Below are 14,805 nucleotides of genomic sequence, written 5' to 3'. Positions count from 1 at the left end.
ACAGCAGTTGCAGATCTGAAGGAAAAGAATGGTGCCCTAAATAAAGAGGTCAAAAATCTTAAGATAGAACAAGAAGTCCAATTAGTATTGCTATGTGAGGTGACCAAACAGAAAAAGAAAGTTGAGGAAGACAAGGTCATGGTGAAGATGACAAAAGGACACTAACCAACAGACTGGAAGAGAAGACATTAGAGGTACATAGGATTGCTAACATGCAACTTGATATAATGAATCAATTAATGATTTCCAATCATGAATTGAATGGAAAGGACATTGAGTTAACAACCCTAAAACTATAGAATGAACAACTAAGGAATGAACTGAGAAAGGAAAAGGAACTTGCTAAAAGTTTCAACAAACCTAGTGAAGCCATCAAATACTTTGAGAGACTAATGAGATCTCCTATATCTTACAATGATACTATTGGATTGGGATACACCAATACTGAGGAAGGAGAGTCATCTAAAAGTGGTGAACAAAGAAATAATAAAGGTAAGAACTATAAACCCAATTGTCATAATTGTGGAAAGTTAGGTCATACAAAAAATGTTTGTAGGAGCAATATTGCAAATCAGAACCCCAAGCAAAAATTCAAGGGTTACTATCATACATGCAACAAGCAAGGACATTAGGCACATGAATGCAAGACCAAGACCTAAGTACACAAAAATTTGAAGGATATTTTCACAATTATCAAAAGTATGTACATAAAGCATATGAATGCATATCTAATGCCAAGTGGACATTAAACAAGCAAATAAAGGTACAACAAAATGGAAAATCCTACAATTGGGATTACAACACAAGGTGTAATTGTCACTATTGCCAAGACTATGGAAATGTTCCTAAGAATTGCATTAGAACACATTTTAGAGGCAACTATAATAGATGGTTAGTAAGACTACATGTTTTAGTTGTTTGAAGACTAGTCATATTAGTAGAAACTATCCAACTAGATCACCAAAATTGAGTAATGGTAACAATAAAGGCAAAGAAAAAGCCAATGGTGAGACAGTCAAAGTGCAAATGAACAAATCATGGAAGAAGAAGGAAGATTGCAGCACATCTAGTTTAGATGAGGTCACTTCATCCAATGGATCAGGTGATCACATCACCGCCAACTAGGCAATCAAAAGGCATGTGTGGGACTGATATTTCAAAGTTATTTCATACATTAGTTTCAAGAATCTGAGTTCTGAAAAGATAATATATGCATGAATTAAGATGCAATGTATTGGTTAGAACCTAGAAGAAATCTATAGTTTTGTTAGTTTTCATGTTGTTGCCAAGTAATGGAATCATGTTAGTAGTGGCTGAGCTCGTTGTGGTTGTCAAGTATAGTGGAAATCATGTGTAAGTCAAGTGAGTGGAAATCCTATGATAGTCAAGCTTATAGTTGTATAAGCATTAAGAATTTACTGTCAAATATCAAGGGTTATATAGTTGATTTTCAACTCATTTGCATTCATTAGAGATCGAAGAGTACACAAAGAGCATAAGGTGAACTGAGGAGAAAGTTTCAAGTGTTTGCGAACTGGATTCAACTGCTACTTATTACTATTCATCATATTCATAAGGTATTTATTGAGTGTTGAGTTTTGCTGTTTGAGTTTTTGCAAACCCTAGTTACATAAAATGGCGTCTAGCTCTTCTGCAAATGTTAGGAAGGAAGGAAAATATTTTTTTAATGGGCAATTAGTCATTAATGAAATTAGACAACCACCCTTCTGAGCTATTCTCGAGATAGCATATAAGGGAGACCCGTATAGTGCGTTATCGATGATACCACCATAATTTTTAATGATACAAGATGTTAGATATTGTTACACTTGTAAGATTCGAGGTATTGGAGACATGGAAATTAGAGATTTATATAGAAAATTGTGTGTAGATGGAGTCTTGAGGGAAGAGAACAAAATTGTAGAAAGAAGAGGGTTAACCAGTGCCCTAGATTTCCCTAATTTATTCAAAATATAATGGATTAAGATCATACTTAGCAGAATACATGATGACTTCATATGGTTATAAAATGAACTTACTAAGATCACAAAGAGGATCATCCACCGAGTGACCAGATATCCTACCCTTGATAGACCTAAGAGCATGAGAAGTGATAGAGAAGAACACAAGTGCAATATGGAATAAAAGAGGGATGTCAATAGATTCAATTTTAAATCCCTAATTAACTTTTTAGTGAGAGTGATAGCTCACAAGTTCTTTCAATCAAGTAGATTGAATAGTGTATCCTATATGGCAACAGATTTAGGATACAAGATTGTTAAGAGAGACCACTCCTATGACCTTTCCAAGTTACAACTTCAACAAATATCTAAAAACTTGGAGGCCATTAGGAAGGCAAAAAGTGCTTCATGCAAATTTGGTTCTTTGTTGGTTTGGAAGACAAACAGGTCAGTGACAGTGCAGATTTCAGAGTTGATAGAGCAACTTGGAGAGAATTTTGAAACAATGTTGACAAGCTACTTTGAAGATTTTAATAAATCTATGAAGCGAAGACTAGGATTCCAGTGTCACTAGTGGAGAAACATTATAATGATGTTTTCTTCTTAGTTGATGTTGATTATACATATGTGCAAGCAACCATACCTAGGGTCAGATGGCGTAAGCCATTGCCTTATGAAATCAATGTGGATGAGGAATCTGCAGCCATCACAATACTATTGGCAGAGGACATAGACAAGAGTGTCGCCTCATTTGGCAATTATGAGGAAGCCAATTCAAGAATAACAATAGACTTGAAGATAGCTATTGTGATTAGAAGGAGAAGATTTGGCAAAGGGGGAGAAGGAGAAGGAGAAGAAGATGAATATGAATAAGAGGAAGAATAGGGCCAAGCCCCACTTGCACTCACACAAGGTCAAGGTGAAGACTAGGTAACAAATGTAGAAGGTGCTGAGGAACAAGAAGTCAAGGAAGCACCCAAACCTAAGAAGAAGAAAATGAAGGCAAAGGAGCCTATAGCATAAAAGCTAAAGAAAGTTATGAAATCTACACAATAGAAGCCAATAGTACTTGTTAATAGGGCTAGCACAAGGACAACTACAAAACATGCAAAAGAAGCTAGAAAACCTAAGGGTAAAAGGACTATTGCTACTGCAGAGCAGAGTCGGTCAAAACAACAAAAGAGAAGAAATTTTGTCACTCCAAACAAGTTAGATGAAGAGAAGATAGATTCAGATGACATGAGTCAATTTCAAGTGGTAAGCCATAGTCCCTCCTCTGACTTAGACAACTTATGTGATAATATTATGCATAATGTTGATTTGTCAGGATTCTTAAATGTTGAGTTTGATAAGCTAGGAAAACTAGATATGAATAAGGTTGAGGAAGCTATATATGAGATGATGGCCACATTCAATACCACATCTATTGATATTTCAAACTCATTACCCAAAAGTTTATATGAAAAAATTGAGTAGAAATGGCAATACAATTTACACATTGAAACATAGATCAAGGAAACCACTCTAGCCCAAGTCATGCCTGAATTGCCAAAGCAAATGATAGATGAGGCTATGGAGTTGCACAAAGGTAAATTCACTCCAAAATATAGAGCATTGTGTATCTTGAAGAAGAATAGAGAGGATGTGGTAACTAAGAGTAAATCCATATGGAGATCTATTTAAGAGTAAAGACAGAATCCTAAGAAGGATGAACAAAAGGCAATGGAGACTGCAGAAGGTGTATCAATCAAGGATGGTCATGTGGAAGGTATTGAGGAAATAGTAGGAGAAGAGGCCACAATTGAGGATGAGCAACAAGATGATTAAAGTGTACCTAAGGTACAAGTGTTGAGTGCCAGTCCTCCACATGTAGACCAAGTAAGTCAGCAAGACTTAGTAAAAATCAATGATGTTTCTGACCATTCTGCTCAGAACATCAATCCCTTGATAAATGGAAATTTTAAGAAGATTTTGAAGTATTCCACCGTGGCAGCTAAATTATGCTCAAATCATGTATTGGTGAGAATAGAAGAAATTGATAAGGAAAAAATGGTATTAGCAGGGTAAAGCAAATTGACACATCTAGTGTGCCCCCAGAGGTAAAAGTTATAGAAGAACACAGTGCAAGCACTGAACAACAAGGTGTTATTACAACACTAGTTGCATTACCTCTAGTGCCCTTCATTTCACATAAGCAAGCTTTAATTACAATTGAGAAGGATGGAACTGAAGTAAAACTAGGTCAAGAAGCAAGTCCTGTACCTACATCACAAACACAAGGTGAAAAGCAGGAAGAGACAAGTCTGAAGAAATAAAGGTGACTACTGCTATAGAGGAACACATTGCCATATAGACTCTGGTCACTCTACTAGTTTATGTTACTCCTACTAGTAGTCAATTTCTTTAGAGGCTGAGCACTCATGCCACCCCATTGCAAATATCAAGGCCAAGTGTAGAGACACCTAGTAGATTACAAGATATATCTTATGGAGATGTAAATCTTGATGAGGTGATTGAACTTACAAAGTTTGATCTTACAAAAATCACCATTGAGAAAATGAGTGTTCTACAGGAAGCTGTACACAAGAAGAAACAACAAGAGTTGCTAAGAAGGGAGCACAAGTAGAAGCAAGTTCTTCATGAAATAAAAGACATATTTCTTGATGCTTTTAGCCTTCCAACCCCTAATGATGAGAAACCTATTCTTGAGAAACTGGTAAATATTATTGAGAAGATCAATGATGAAGACCTGGACACAAACACCAAACTATTGGAATGGTCTGAAAGAAAGTTTCACTCTAAAGTTCTTGAATAGATTTCTAGTGCTATTGCACTAAGACAGGTTGACTTAGCAACCAAAATGGAGGATGTGAAAAAGGTGTTGGAGAATATATTTTCTCTATATACAAAGCTTTGTGATGTGAATTTATTCACACAAGAAGTACAAAGGGCTATTGACCAGCTACAAGGAGATCGACAGTTCACATGTACTACATTGAAACTATCTCCTAGTCAAAGCCAGACTCATTTTCAGAGATAACTATCTACTCAAGGTAAGCTAGCCACATTACATTCACAAGATGCAAACATAAGGGCTACCTTGATTAGTATCCAGTCTATATTGACCCTACACAGGGAAGTATTGCATAAGGAACTAGCCTTCATTGAAACATTTATGAAGAAAGATAATCAACTTTCAACACATGATGGCTTAGTTGACCTTGTTGCCCAACTAGATGTTCAGTACTGATCTCTAGAGCTAGCATGCAATAATTGGGATGCAACATTGAAAATAATTATGAAGGTCCACAAACCATTTTTGGACAAACACACTATAAGTGTACAACCCATGACATAAGTGTCAAAAAAGGGGGATAGTGAAAAAATAAGGGGAATTATAAGATTTTTGCAAATTGACAAATGCATAGTACAATTTTGAGTCGGGGAGAGTACTCATACAGAAACAGGGGACATCAAAAGATCACACACTTACTCAATAGGAGTACAAAATTTAATTACAGAAAGGAAATATTAACTTAGGAGGAGTTAAATTTTTTTGGTGAAATAAGGTATGACAATTATGTCACCAGTTTTGCAAATTTTAAAATTTTGTATTAGGTTGTATATGCATGACAAAATGTTTTTTCCACTCATGTCAAATAGGGAGATTGTTGATATCATTTTGGTTTTGACAAGGTAGTGAAAAAACACTTAAGTCATTACTTAACATAACTTTGTATGTGCCAAGTAAGTAGTGTATGTCAAGCAATATATGCAGTTAGTGCGGAGAACTAGTATCTGTCGAGCAGATGGTACGTGTCGAGTCACTCAAGTGTCGAGCAAGTCATATATGCCGAATGATTTAGATGTCGAGTAAAACAATGGAGGCCAAGTCATTTAGGAGCCAAGTTACAACATTAAGGATATAGTGATTGACGAGCATTAGAGATTTCAAGTACCAAGTAAACAATTTGTCCTCCAAAGAAATACATATAGATTAACCCCAAAATGCCCATATAGGAAGAATGAATATGCACTAATAGTTGTTGTTGAAAAGCGTAAGTACCCTTTGAATTTATCTGGGTACAACTCCCCATATATGATTTACAATGAATCAACTACACCGTGATTGATAATGCTTTTAACCTAAAAGCAAGAAAGGTTTACAAACATCTATCCATAAACATAATATAGATGCAGAAAAACTAAGTAACTAAAAGGAAATAGAAAATAAATGACATAAAGTCCATTTATCCAGATTTTACATAACAAAGAGAACAAAAATAAGGAATGAACTTTCTGTCCTCTTAAGAAAGTGAAGAATCAAAGCTTCACAAACCTTGAAATCAAACGTATTCAAAAAACAATGATACTAAAATGCATCTAGAGAAAACTGAAAATTATACAAAGATCATAATCAGTGGAAAGATAATTACCCAAACTCTAAGTTTTGATGTGTAATTAGATGCTTCCACAATATAAAGGACTTCAAAATTTTTAAATGGTTACGAAAACTTCTCCCGAACTAGAAACTAACTTCTCTTTGCTCCCCCACGTTTATATTATCATAAATATTATTTTCTATCTCCGTGAATACATGATCCCTAAATATGTTGATAGATGGCATCTTCCCATGTTTAAAGATGAAAACAAATTTATTTTTAGGATAGGTGCAATCATATTATCCCATCACCCATAATCTTTGAGCCACGTTACCCGTAATCTTTGAGTCATATCACCCTCCATTCTTAGCATACCTTCAATCCACACTCAAATGGTCCCGATTTTGATGTTCCAAACTGCATCATGTGTCGAGAATCAAATCTTCACATTCCAAGTTATGAATGAGTAATTCTTATTATTGATTTAGGTAATGCATCAAAACCACACCTTACTATCTACCATTTGTGGATCCATTAAGCTTATATGCCAAGTGATTGCTAGGTGTCACACCTTCCCTATTTTAATGCCATCATAGGCGTGTAACCCGACGAAGGCACATGAAATTTAAGACATTTTATCCAGACTTTCCCACAATGATGGAATCACTGTGTTTCAAGAGGCGTCCATACTTCATTCACAGGATCTTCATGGAGTGGAGAGCCTGATGTGATACCTCCAAGTCGACACTTGGCATTGGTTTTGCAGACGTGAAGATGCCTTCTTTTATTAGGCTAGAGCACTCTTTTATAATGCTAACTATAGTCAAAATCCCTTATTTGGATGTGTGGGCATGTGTATTGATTGATACTTCAACTTGATTTGGTGCTAGCCTTCACCATTCGACAATGCAAGTGAGTTGTGGATATTTGATAGGAGTTGATCATGAATGAAGTTTGGGGAGAAAGATATCTTGACTCTGATCCTCTCAATTCTCATGATAATGATTGAATGTGCATTGGGGTCCTTTGAGCTAATGTTTTGATTCAACCTTTGATTCTCCAAAGCTACAATAAAAGAGGCTCATTGACAGGTTTTAAATCTAGTTGCATCTCATCAAACTTCTATGCACACATTCTTGTTGTTGGTGTTTTAGAAACCAAGAAACGAATTTAGATAACCACAAGACTAGACTAGTGTAGACCATGACTTAAATAATTGGCCTTTTCAAATGTATTTTGTCTTGGTTTAGAAGCATCTGACGTGACAAGATTTTGTATCAAGGAGTGACATTGATTCATTCAGGAAATGATATCATAATATATGAATATTCTAATTTAGGAAATCCCACATGACTTCACTGATTTAGAAGCTACCCCGTCATGATATATATGTTCTTCTTTTTGCAATTGGATCACCCTTTTAAAATATTGATTTTGAAACATCACTGCCTTTACTTCATTATTTGGCTTCCCTTGCATTCATGCCATATTTATTATGGGGAGTGTTATGATTCAATGATATTGTTATTCACAAAAACATGTGCCCCAATGTCTGATATGAAATGTAGATACCATAACCAAGCCAAGTTGTCAGACTCTCTATACATTAGCATTTTGACAAACATCTCACAATTTTATACAAGCTATGTTAGCATGTGGAAGTCAACTTGGCAATCAATAGCACTCAGAATGAAGAATTTGGTGCTGGTTCATCATTAATCAAGTAGTCTTCTCTTTAAAACTATCAATTGAATTAAATTAAATCTTAATCTCTAGTGCATTTACACAAACTTCCATTACTACATAGTCCAATTGTCATTGGTATGGATCCTTATGACATACTGAGCATCACTAATGTGACTATTCTGTGAATTCGAATACTGGTCATCACATGTTATTGACATGATCTATTGGTCCATTCATTGGGAGTTTTTTTTAATCAAACTAAGAAAGAGCAAGTCTCTTGAAGAAAAACCATTTTTGTAAGAGCTCTTTTGCAACTAAATCTATTATTCTCCATTGCACCATCAATATGCTTGAATCTTCCTTATACCAAGCTAAGCTTTGAGGATGAATAGATTCTTAAGTTTGAGTGAGAATTTAATCCTTACAGAGTTGAGATTTTGTTTGAATCGCTTGGTCCTCAAAATGCCAATGAATAGGAGAGAACAACCTTGATGATCTATTGGATTCACTCATGACTCAAATATTTGAATCCATGCACCTCAACTTTGAGTTTAACTGTCACTTTCAAAATAGTGGGTCTAATCCTCTGAACTAATTATCCTTGAACTAAGGTTTACACTCATAAATATTTGAAGTATATTCTTGAAGTTTGAATCTGGTGATGTTGCATTTCTGAACTTTGAATTGAAAATAGAACTTCAACTTTAGATTGCAATCTTAATAACCTTGTGGCATTGAAGCTAAACTTCAATATTGACAACCAATGAACCTGCAAGATGAACCATTTTGAAACAAAGAAACACTAAGCCTATTCCAATCAATATCGAACCTCTTCAAACTGCTTTGAATCTTAGTTCAAAGAGGTTCAAGACTCCACATAGAAAGTTGAATGATTGGGTCTATCTGGGTACCGACACAGTTTTTGGCATAGTTGTTTGTAATGGCACAAACTCTTATGTAAACTACTTTTGGGCTGACTTAAGGATTAATTTATGATTCTACAAGATATTTACAAAGGTATATTGAGAATATCTATGCACGAGATGCAACCAATTAGAAAAAGGGATGTTCTAAGTGGCAGAATGGATGAATCACAATCGTTGATTCCTACCTAACCCTAGCTCACCTAAGTCTTCTTAAGGAGGGAAAACCCTAAAGAGTTTGCAGTGTGGGGATGAGAAGAGAAGGTCAAATGCTAAACACAGAGAGGGCAATCATGGTGACTATAAAGTTTATGATAGAGATATGAATTGCAAAATTAGTTAAAGAGAACAAAGCAGAGCAATTAAAGGACAAAAGAGATACATCTGATCAGGAGGATCAAGTACACATCAAGAAAGAGGAGATCTAATATCTAGCAGAGAAGTGCTAACCAAAGGATCAAGTCTAAAACATTCTAATAGGTGAATCAGTGAAAATCTCTTAACCAAGTAGTCGTAATAGGATTTTGTAAATCCTTTAATAGGGTGCTTGTTTTATTGCAAGTTTAAGTCCTCTAACAAGGCACACTTTTAGCAGGGTAAGATTTAACAGTCTTTGTAAGCCTTTAACAGGGCAGACCTCTCATAGGGTAGATCATAGTTTATGATCAAATAATTGTAACCTTAATTGGATACACTTTACAACTACAGTAGTGAAGATTTGTGGGTGTCATCCCCACTCCAGTTTTACCTTCTCATTGGAGGGTTTATGAGTAACAAACTTATTGTGTCATGTGTTATTTGTTTCATGCTATAGATGAACATGTGTAGCTAGCTATTTTAGTTTACATGTTAAATTGTGAGATGCATGTGTGGTGAATTTTTTATGGTTAAATTTTTGAAGTACTTGTTCCAACAATATCATTCTTTAGTCTTGTTCTTGTCATGAATCCTAAATCTTTGTCTCTAATGATTTGATCTGGTGTATGATGTCTTCTCACATAATTTACCAAGACAGGTTCAAGTCTCCTTTCTTCTTGTTGTAGCTCACTTGGTTCTACTTGTTCATTTGCATCTAGTGTACTTTCCTACAACTTAGATTCCTCTATCTGATGGTCAACAGTCTCTGTCTATAACTCAATTCCTATAGCCTAATGCTTGGTAGTTTGTTGATGCTCAACATGACTCTTCTGCTGAACCTCGACAATGCCTGACTACTAATGTTCGATAGCCACATTTTATGGTTTAGGTGAAGTGTTAGGTTCATCTTCATAAACATAGACAAAATTCATGTAGTCTTCAAGTTCTTTCTTGCATTCTTCTTCATTCTTTTCTGTGAACTCCTCAAATCTAACATTTACACTTTCCATAATTTTGTTAGTGTTATAATTCAAACACTTATAAGCCTTTCTTTTAGTGGAATAACCTAGAAATATGCCTTCATCACTCTTTGTAGCAACTTTTCCTTTCCTTGCAACTTTCAATATGTAACACTCGCTTCCAAAATTTTTGAAATAATTCACATTAGATGCATAGCCATACCAACACTCAAAAGGTGTTTTGTTTGTACTTGTCTTCACTTGAAATTGGTTTAGAGTATAGAATACAATACTTACAAATTCCCTTCAGTACTTTTGTGAAACAGTCTTCTCCATCATTAATGATCTTGCACAGTCCATGATTGATCTGTTCCTTCTCTCAGCTATACCATTTTGTCCTTCTCTCAGCTATACCATTTTGTGGTGGAGTCATTGGTGCACTCATTTGTCTCTCAATTCATTTGCTGCTACAAAATATGTTGAACTTATCTGATATGAATTCATCTCCTTTATCTAATCTCAAGCACTTTAGACACTTTCTTGTTTCCTTTTCAACTCTAGCCAAATACCACTTAAACATTTGAAATGCATTAGATTTTTCTTTAAGAAACATTAGAGTCATCATTCCAAAAAATTCATCAACAAATAGAATGAAATATTTGTCACCATAATAGATTTACACTCCAATAGGACCACGTATATCAGTATCAAGCAATTCCAAAATATCATTAGAGGAATAAGTCTTTCTCTTGAAACTAGACTTTATTGTTTTACCCATTTGACATTGTTTGCACATCACCTTATCAGATTTTCTTAATCTTGGTAACCCTCTAACTCTTTTCATCTTACTAATGCTTACCAAATTATCAAAGTTCACATGACATAGCTTCTCATGCCATAACCAAACATCCTTAACTTGTGTAAATGAACATGTATCTTTAGATAGGTCTAGGTAGAACAAGTTACCTCTTGTTTTCTCTCCACATGCAATTAGTTCACTAGTAGAATCGTAGATCTTTTCCTTCTTGTTTTGGAATTTAATTCAGTAGCCTACACTGTTCAACTATGCCACACTCAAAAAATTGTACTTTAGTCCTATTGGGACTCAAAATTGAAGCCTTGATTTTGAGTACCATTGAGAAAATTAAGCCCCATAATTTTTTTTTGATGCAAGTGTACTCGATTGTCCATTCAAGGCCCAAGAGGTGTTTAATGTTTCTAACACCTTGCATTTAGTATATACCCTCACCCCATGAAGATAAATTGTCATTCCAAGCCATTTTGTGAAGTCCCGTTTTGAGCAATGTCCAAATCTGCATTTTTGCCTAAGTGTCAAATAGTGACAGAAGCCCTTGTTTGCAATTGAATATATTGCACCCAGTTATGTTTCATGATTCACTACTTTGGGAGTGTTTACTATCTATATTAGAGAGCCTATGTTTCAGATTTTGAGTCATTTTGAATCTGTTTGACTAGGTTTTGAATCCCTTAAAGTCAGTTGTTTATTGCTATCACGCTGATGTGAATTGTTTAGAATTCTGGAAGGCCCTGTTTGACTTGCTATAATTTTGACCCAGTTGACTGAAATGCTAAAATTCCTATTGCATTACATTTTAGAGGTCACATATTTTCTATGCTCTGAATTTGAGCTTATGATGAATCCGTTTGATCAGTTTTCAAATGCGATTCTGAATGCAATTTGTAACTTTTTACTGGTGTCAGCAAGTGCAGAGTTGTCGGTACCCCTGTTCGTGATGTCATATCTTGAGATCTATGATAGATAGGATTGAATGGATTGTACCACTGTGTTCTACTTCAAAAATAATTTAAATGTGCCAATTTTTAAATCTTGACGAATTTGTCTGCACATTTTCCTAGGTCCATTTCGTTTGCAAAAAACAATTTTCTGCCAGTGCTTCCAGCCTACAAATTTAGAGTAGCCCACTTTGACCATTCACCATTTTCACCTAGTTATTCATCATGAGCCCTAATTGTAGATTCAGATTGTCCTCATGATAGTGAACCAATGTCCCAATTTTTGTGCCCCCAAGTGTCAGTTTGCCCAGTTTTCAAAGACAAAACATAAGACAATTTATTGTTTTCTGACATGTTTTATTGCAGGCAGTGCTGAAGTTGAGTATCTGAAAGGGTAACTTTAATAGTCAATATCTTTTGACTGATAATTCTTCATGAGACAAGATTTGACAGGGTAGGAGTATGTCGAACAAAGAATCAGTATGTTTGATTTCAGAGCCCAACTAGATATTTTGGTCAGTTTTTCAAGGCCAGTCAAAGGACCTCTTGGCACGAAGTTGACAGTTTGTGGAAAAGGTTGAAAATTAGTTTTAAGTGATGCAAAAATGATTGAATTTTGATAAAATTAGTGTCTGGTGACTATTGGATTAGTTTGGCATATCAATTGTCTGAAAATAATTTTTTTTTTAGCTAGACCTACCTTAGGGCCCAACTAAAATTTAGTCTGACTGATAAGGCATCACTGAGTTTTCTAAATGACTAAAATGGGTTAGAATGAATGCGGTCTTTTGAAATATAAAGGTGGTATAAAAATAATGGTTCAAATTTTTTCTCAACAACATTTGTTAATATCATTGCAATACATAATTGAATGATTTGAACATATGGATTGGGAACACTGAAACATATAATTGAATCTACAAATAGGGAAAGAGCAATGATTGTAGAGAGGTTGAGGAGGAATTGAATGAAATATTTTTGTCCAAAGGTCCAATCTCTCATACCAATAACTCTTCTTCCAAAGGCCAATAGGGGAGCCATTTAAAAGAACATGCCTACTATTTTAAAGAAGAGGAGGTGTCTTTGAAGTTGCAAAACAATGTCTCATGCCAATAAAAAGACAAATCATAGCCAATTACCATAGTAAGAGGAGGTGTGAGATTACTAAGGTCTTATGCAAGCAATGAAAGAAGTTCTTTTTCTCATGATTAAGGCCACCTAGGAAGAAAATTAGAGCAAGAAACTTCAGAGCCTATGTAAGGCATTGGAGCTCGGCGTGTGAGGAGAAGAGGTACTCACCCATGTTTTGAACTAGATAAAGACTTGGTACTTCTAGCATAGAAAAAGCTAGATCCAAATGGTATCAAGGTAGCATATGGAGGAAGACCATGTGGGGAGGAGCCCCACATTGATAAAAAAGGAAGATGCACTCTGATTGTTCTAGCAAATAAAGAAAAAGTAGTTGAGAAGAGCACCACTGAAGAAAACCAAGCTATGAAAAGGCAAAAACTTGAAGGAGGTTAGTTGCGGTAGATACATAATGTGAAAGAATAGGCATTGCCTCACAAGGTTTCATTTGCTTTATCCATGACTAAGGAGAAAATCACACGTGCTCATAATGAATTAGGTTTTATGTCATCTTCCAAGGGGGACAGTGCTGGATTTTCTCAACCAGTTTAGTTGAATCTAACTGTGCCAAAAGAGCTTGCATTAGTGACATCTCAAAGAAGTCGACCTATAAGGATGAAGAGTACCACAGAGTTAGAAGAAGAGTTCAAAGGCCGTCCACTGAATAAAAATATATTAGAGGCTTCATCCCTACCCTTGCCACCAAAGAGTGTTCCATAGTTGCCTATCTTTCACGAATTTAATTTGAAGACATTAGAGAGAGCTATGCAACATTGTCCAACACCTTCTTCAATTTCATCATCCACGGATTCAGTGGGGATTACAGAGAAACACCATCTTAAATCAACAGTTGGAGGTGGTCTAACTAAACTTAGAATGCCACACTTGGAGATTGCTTTATGGGCTTGCCCACCAAAGGTCAAGAGCTTAGAAGAATTGCAAAAAGAAGAGCTAGAAAATGCTCCAAAGTTTAAGGTGAGGCCACTTAACAAGAAGATATTCTTCAGTAGAGGAGATCTAGGTGTATTTCAACATTTTAAGCGCCAAGTTACAAAACTTGAGTTCCATTTTAAAACGGATGAGTGTTACCATTCTTCTCCTACTCCAACTGATCTCTTTATGAAGCTTTCATTGAATTCTAAACCATCTCATGATTCCATTGTTTGATCAACTAAACCTAAACCTTTGTAGCTTGAGAGCTTAGTGAGGCACGAAGAAGAACAACAATGAATAATGGAGGAAAGGGCAAGAGCTGAGAGGGAAGAAGCTGAAATAAGAAAGTTCTAGGCTCAACCTATTAAAAGCATATATTCCACATTGTCTACACTAGAATTTTTTTTATGTATTTAAATACAATTCCACTTAGTAGGCTAGTGTCCAAAAGATATCACTTTTTAAAATGGTAACTGCTCGCATTGTGTGTCCCAGTCGGCCAGACGAAGACAAAGTAAATTTTGAACAACTGCAATGACAAAGACACTGACATGGCATCGAAGAATCAAAGGCATAGGATTGCACCACGTGGAGTATCTGACGGTGGGTGCTTTACCACCCTACCAAGATGCAAGGGATTTAGGAAAAGTAATAAAGTGCTTGGGCACTGTGTGGTAGTGGGCCCAAGTCAGATGCCACGTGGCGATCCAATCAGCATGCT

General features: G+C 35.6%; 1 pseudogene; it reads left to right on the top strand.

The window, feature by feature from the left end:
- Positions 1-973: 973 nt before the first annotated feature.
- On the top strand, positions 974-14,501 carry LOC149537132 (protein TPX2-like; annotated as a pseudogene).
- The last annotated feature ends 304 nt before the right edge of the window (positions 14,502-14,805 follow it).

This window comes from Cupressus sempervirens, chromosome 10, assembly GCF_028749045.1.
Source record: "Cupressus sempervirens isolate cs-2001-9-10 chromosome 10, ASM2874904v1, whole genome shotgun sequence".
Taxonomy (NCBI): Eukaryota; Viridiplantae; Streptophyta; class Pinopsida; order Cupressales; family Cupressaceae; genus Cupressus; species Cupressus sempervirens.
This window is presented reverse-complemented; position numbering and strand designations above follow the sequence as displayed.